This window comes from Trichechus manatus, unplaced genomic scaffold, assembly GCF_000243295.1.
Source record: "Trichechus manatus latirostris isolate Lorelei unplaced genomic scaffold, TriManLat1.0 scaffold00180, whole genome shotgun sequence".
Taxonomy (NCBI): domain Eukaryota; kingdom Metazoa; phylum Chordata; class Mammalia; order Sirenia; family Trichechidae; genus Trichechus; species Trichechus manatus.
The window spans coordinates 5072304-5078522 of NW_004444116.1; the positions used below are offsets into that span (position 1 = coordinate 5072304).

Consider the following 6219-nt stretch of genomic DNA (forward strand, 5'->3'; position numbering starts at 1 on the left):
GGGAAACAGACGTGAAGATGACCCAGCTTAGGAGCGACCACATCAAAGCCCACACTGTCCTGAGCACAGACTGGGCACAGGTCCCCTGGGAGCTCAGCTCCTCCACCGCCTTCTCCTGTCCCTGCCTATGACAGACTCAGCACAGTAAACATGTGCATTCTGGAACATTCTCAGGTTTTCATTTATTTTTCTCTCTTAAATTTTCAGAATTTTCACCTCCTTTAATTAATCTATTAACCCCACCTCATGGCAAAAATCTGAATAATCAAATTCATTCTCAGATTCTCATTTTCAATAGAGAAGTGAGAAATTGCAGCTCAGAGCAACAGGAAGTTACTTCAGGGATGGAGACCTTCCAGCCCCACCTCTGTTGGAACAGGGACTGTCAATCATGATCAGTGTGGGGAAGGGGATCTGGTGGGCAGGAGCGGGCTAGTCTCCCCACATCCTCACATTTTGCTGATAGGAATGCAGACACATTCAGAGGCCCATTGCAGAAAGAGTAGTCAGGGGTTCTTGAAGCACAAAGCGTGGCATGAACAAATCTTGTATCACTCAGTCCCACACAAGGCTGCTGTCTCATGCTACAGAAGAAAGTAATCACAAACAAAGTCAGGTCAGTAACTATAAGTGTTGACACTCTGAATAGCCCACCACATGTTCAAAATGTCCAAAGATTCCCCATAACTCAGTCGTGCCCCCTCTGTCCCAACCCTTCCTCCATGTCAGGCCCCCCAGGGCCTCATTTTTAGGAGCTGTGAGAGACACATCACAGCCCTGGGCACTGTCACTGCCTGAAAAGAATAGGATCTGGTCAGAGTCCACAGGAGATGAGACTAGGAGAACAGGAATTATGGGGCAAGGGCATTCCCCCATGGGCTCCCATCTACACTATCCCAAGGGTCTCAGGATCAGCCTCCTGCCCTCCATACTTACTTGCAGCTTGAGCATAGCTCCCTCCTTGTCCATCTGTGGGAAGAAAGCATTCTGTGAGAGACTGGGAAGGAGGGAGGACCACAAGGTCCTAGAAGACCCGGCTAGTCGTGGACCCCAGGGAAGTTTCCAGAACTGTGACTGCAGATCCAGGGTAGGATAAGGAAACACAAGGAGAGATGTTCAGGGACTGGGCCAACCACCTTCCTGGAAGTCTGTCCTCAGCAGGAACCTTCCCTTGCGACCTGCAACTATTGGGACTCAGGTCTCCATCACCAGAACCATTAAGGTGAAAGATTTGCCCTTCATTCTCCCATGTGTGTTACAAAAGGGTAATTGTTAGCACACAGGACAGGGTCTCAGATTGGGTCAGCATGTGTGTGGATACTACCACCCATAATGAGGCAGGAGACAGTAAATCTCCTACCTGGGACTTGAAACCCCTCAATGGGACAAGAAAACTCAGACCCCACCCCCATCTCTACCTGAGATTTTCTTCTTCCAGATCACAACAGCTCCAGCCACCACAACTCCAACAACCACAGCTCCAAGAACCAGGCCAGCAACCATTCCCGTGATGGGGGTGGTGGGATAGGAAGATGGTTCTGGAAAGAAGGGAGATGAGACCTGACTCCTTGAGGGTCTTCAGAAGAGCTCCTACTTTCCCTGAGAAGAGGCTCCACCCTTATCTCCCTCCTTACCCCATCTCAGGGTGAGGGGCTCCAGCAGCCCTTCGTGCTGTACACGGTACATGTATCTCTGCTTCTATCCAGAGGGCACCACCACAGCTGCCCACTTCTGGAAGGTCCCGTCCCCTGCAGGCCTGGTCTCCACAAACTCCATGTCCTGGGTCTGGTCCTCCCCATCCCGCTGCCAAGTCAGGGTGATCTCTGCCGGGTAGAAGCTCAGGGCCCAGCACTTCAGTGTGGCCTCAGGGTCAGACAGGGTGGTGGGTCATGTGTGTCTTTGGGGGATCTGAGTTGAAAGGTCAGAAAATTTAGTCACTTTCTGATACCTCTCACAGGGTACCTGAGCTAGGGTCATGTGACCATCTGAGAATGCACAGGACATTGGGTGGGGAGATAAAGGGCAAAATCCAGACACTAGCCTGGACCAAGGGTTTGGGAAAATTTCCTATTCCTTGGAAAGTTCTAGGATCAGGGTGAGACAGCCCTGGACAGGAGGTTCCAGGTTTCTGAGGGGGAGAACAGGGACTTCTAGCCCTGACCTCGGTGGAGGCAAGACACAGAACAGCTGGACATTGGATGTGAGACAGAGGACAATGGCTAAGAGAAAGATCCCCCCATAGTTCCCAAGGCCACCCCAAGGTCAATAGGAACAGCTGTTCAGTTATTTCAGGAATCATCTTCCCCTTCATCCTCAGAGAGACTGAATCCCTTAATTGTCCCTGAGACAGAGGAGAACCCTCTGGGTAAATCACTCTCTGGTACAGGAGCTGGTACTTCTCCCTCTCCTGACCCACGGCAGGAGCGTATTCTGACGTAGACTGCATTTTCCTACCCTCTTTGTGGAACACCAGCTGAGGGAACAGTCCCAGCCCGAAAACAGACCAGGAGGCGCCCTGCGGCCCCTCGTACCTACTCGCTGCAGTCTTCTTCCCATTCTCCAGGTATCTGCCCAGCCACTCCACGCCATCTGCCCTCCAGGTAGGCCCTCCAATGCTCCGCCTCCCGGCCCAACTCGACTTTGCGCTTTGAGATCTGAGCCGCGGTGTCTGCTGCAGTCCGTGTGCTCAGGTCCTCGTTCAGGGAGAGGTAATCGGCGCCATCGTAGGCGAACTGATAGTACCCACGGAGGAGGTGCCCAGCGGGGACCACATCACAGCCATACATCTTCTGGATGGTATCAGGCCCTGGCCCCGCCCCCGCGGTCAGCCCTGCCCCTGAAGTCAGCCTCTCCCACGGGGTCAGCCCCGCCCACAAGATTAGCACGGTGATTGGTCAGAGCCCATTGGGTTCTAAACTGAAAACGAAATCGGAACGAATCCCAGCGGCTCTTCCCGGGTCGAAGGGGTGAAGTTCGGACCCGGAGACTCGGGGCAACCCTTCCGTGGGGACGAGGGGACCCATGACCTGCGACCCGGGCCGACGTCAGTCACCGGCGTCGCTCTGGTTACAGTAACCGCGCAGGATCCGCAGGCCCACTCGGTAATACTGTGCGTATACCCTTGGCGATCCGTGTGCTCAGGTTCCAATACTCCGGCCCCTTCTGCTCCACCCACGGCGCCCGCGGCTCCATCCTCGGATTCGCGGCGTCGCTGTCGAACCGCACGAACTGCGTGTCGTCCACGTAGCCGACTTCGATGAAGCGGGGCTCCCCGCGGCCAGGCCGGGACACGGCGGTGTGGAATACCTCAGGGAGTGGGAGCCTGGGGGCGAGGAGGGGCTGAGACCACCGAACCCCTCCCTGCTCGGCGACCGGGTCCGGGGTCGATGGGGGCGGAGGGAGGGTAGGGAACGAGGGGCTCGTGGACGAAGAAGAGGAGGGCCGGGACGTAGGGGTGGCAGAGGAGGGGGCGGGGACGGGGGTCTGGGCGGTAGCAGCGGGGACGGGCCTTCCCCGAGGGTCCTGCGTCCCCGCCAGGCGGTCCCCTCGCTCCTCCCTCCCAGAAGCCGTTTCCCCGCCCCTACCCCGCAGTCACCCGCACGGATCTGAGTCAGAGCCAGGGCCTCCGAGAGCGGCTGGAGGGCCCGGGGCGACACGACCAGGGTACTGGGGTTCTAGGGAGAGTGTGCGTCCTGGCCAGTGGGAGCGGACCTTATAACCACAAACCGCGGTTGATAGGAAGAAGTGAAACTTCGGGGAGATGGGGAATCCCTAAAGTTAGGCCTCCTCACTGCTGACTCCGCCCTCTGGGCCTGAGAGCCTAGCACCGGTACTGGGACTTTGCCCCAACCCCTCTCCTACACGAAGCCTTCTTTGCTACACAGTCTTCTTCAGTCTTGGGCCGGGACCTGCTTAAATCAGGGGTTTTAATTTCAGAATCTCTATGTTGTTATTGTGTGCCCTGGAGGAGATTCACAGGGCCCTATAAGACAGAGTAGAACTGCCCCACAGGATTCCCTAGGCTGTAATCTTTAAAGGAGCAGATCACCAGGTCTTTTCTCCTGCAGAGCAGCTGGTGGGTTCCATCCACCGACCTTTGGGTTAGCAGCCAAGAGCTTAAATCATTTCACCACCAGAGCTCCTTAGAATTTCTGGTCACTCTTACAAATTAAGGAACCCAAAGAGATTTTGTTTATGTGGGTTATATCTATGGATATTAACCATATGAAAAATTGAAACAGTTAAAATTTTTAAATTAATTTTAAATAATATCAATAACCCATTAAACTTAACAGATAATACATTTTCGTGAAAAATATATTTTCCAAAAGAAACAGTGGAGTGAGAAAAGTGGATCAGTTTACATTTTTGCATGTCTTTCTTATCTGTGTCAATAGAAGATTTCTGGATTTTCCTATCTGCTTGTACATTCAATCCATTATTTTGGTTGAGGTGTATAAAAAAAATCTAGCATCACATAAATATGAAGTTGGGAAGAGTATTTTTAATAGCCTTTCCAATTAATTCGAATGATCATCTTCGATACTTCACGAAAGCTACAGAAGTGGTAGTTTCTTAAAGGTTAGTTGTAATCAGAAACCCTATTATTATTTCATATTCTGTTCATTAAGACCCAAGGGTCCATCTTACACATTGAATCTTCCACTAACGCATGAGTTGGGTTAAGTGATGCATTAGTTCACTGAGTATGCACATCTTCCAGTGTTGACATATTTCATCACAAAATATCAAAAAGTCACATTTGTTAGTATTACCACTGATCCCAGCAGAAAAATTTGCATGTTTTCGAAAGCTGTCAAACTTGTGGTGGATACAAGTTTTCCAATATTCTAATCTCTTGAGGTTACATTTTATCATTGGCAACAATACTGCCTGTTGGTTTCCTTGAAGTGTGTGTCATATAGCTAAGTGTGTTTCATTTTAGAGAAAGTGCCAAATATTCGAAATAGTTTCTCTGTCATTCCTTTTTAAGTAAAAATCTTATCCCATAAAAAAAAGAGACTAGTTCAGCTCACACAAGTTATTTCCCTTGAGACGAACATCATACTTTGGGATGTAAGAGAAGTGCTTTATATATACTTCCCACTTTATCACATAGGATATTAAAAGATGTGGACTCAAGGATGGTGATTTAATAAACTTAATAACTTTTAATGCTTCAATCAGTACATCTTTAAGTGAAGCTGTTTTGTTTTTGTTTTTTCCTTGCAGTTTGATGACACAGCCTTGATTCCTGCTAGATTTCCAGCTAATTTCCCTCAGTGCAAATATCAACACAATAAGACTAATAACTTCTTAGTAATGTTAGGTAAATAATTTTGACTTCATGGATCTTGTGAAAGGATCTCAGTGACTCCACGAGTTCCACAGATCACAGTTTGAGAACGGCTGTTCTGAGTAAACCAGGGAGTCCCCTAAATGGCCCCAGCCTCTTTGCCTCCTCTTCACTTCCCAGAATCCCTCTCCCTGAACTGGACTGTCTGCCTCCCAAAGCCTAGCTTAGGCCTCTTCCCACAGGCTCTTCTAGAAGAGAACTTGGCCTTAGGAAATTTAATACCAGAGAGTCTGCTCAGTCAGAAAACTGAGGTGGAAGGAATGATGTTTCCCTTTTGGAACTGGGAACATTTCTGCCTGAAGGCACCAGAGAGAGATTCACTCATGCCCTGGCTGGTTTTGTTAGATACCAACTTAATGTATATCCATATCCTAGACAGTTGGAAATCTGATGCAATCTATGTGAGAAATAATAAGTGTCACTTCATTATAAGTGAGTCTAAGGCACCTGACTTGAGGTCCATAAACCATCAAGAGCAGTGCTGTCAATAGAACTTTCTGTGATGAAGGAATTATATCTGTGCTGTCCAATACAGCAGCCACTAGCCATGTGTGGCAAGTGAACACCTGAAATGTGGCTAGTGCAACTGAGCAGATGAATTTTTTAATTTTACTTTATTAATTTAAATAGGCACACCTAGCTAGTAGCTACCATATTTGACACTATATATCTAGTGTGTTCTGAATTTTCAATCTGCCTCAGAAGATACTGTGTGATTTATGGATTGAAGTGTATTAAAATTATCTTTATCAAAAGCCACAGATCTGTCTATGTGGGTCTTAGACATAGCCTTAAAATACAGAGTGCCTATAAGTTTAATTAATACACCTTTAACAACTAAACTGTACAGACATTAACCAAAA

At 49.0% G+C, this 6219-nt stretch overlaps 1 pseudogene; it reads right to left on the minus strand.

Moving 5' to 3' along the window:
• Positions 1-385: 385 nt before the first annotated feature.
• LOC101347958 (HLA class I histocompatibility antigen, B-15 alpha chain-like) lies at positions 386-4802 on the minus strand (annotated as a pseudogene).
• Positions 4803-6219: the final 1417 nt, after the last annotated feature.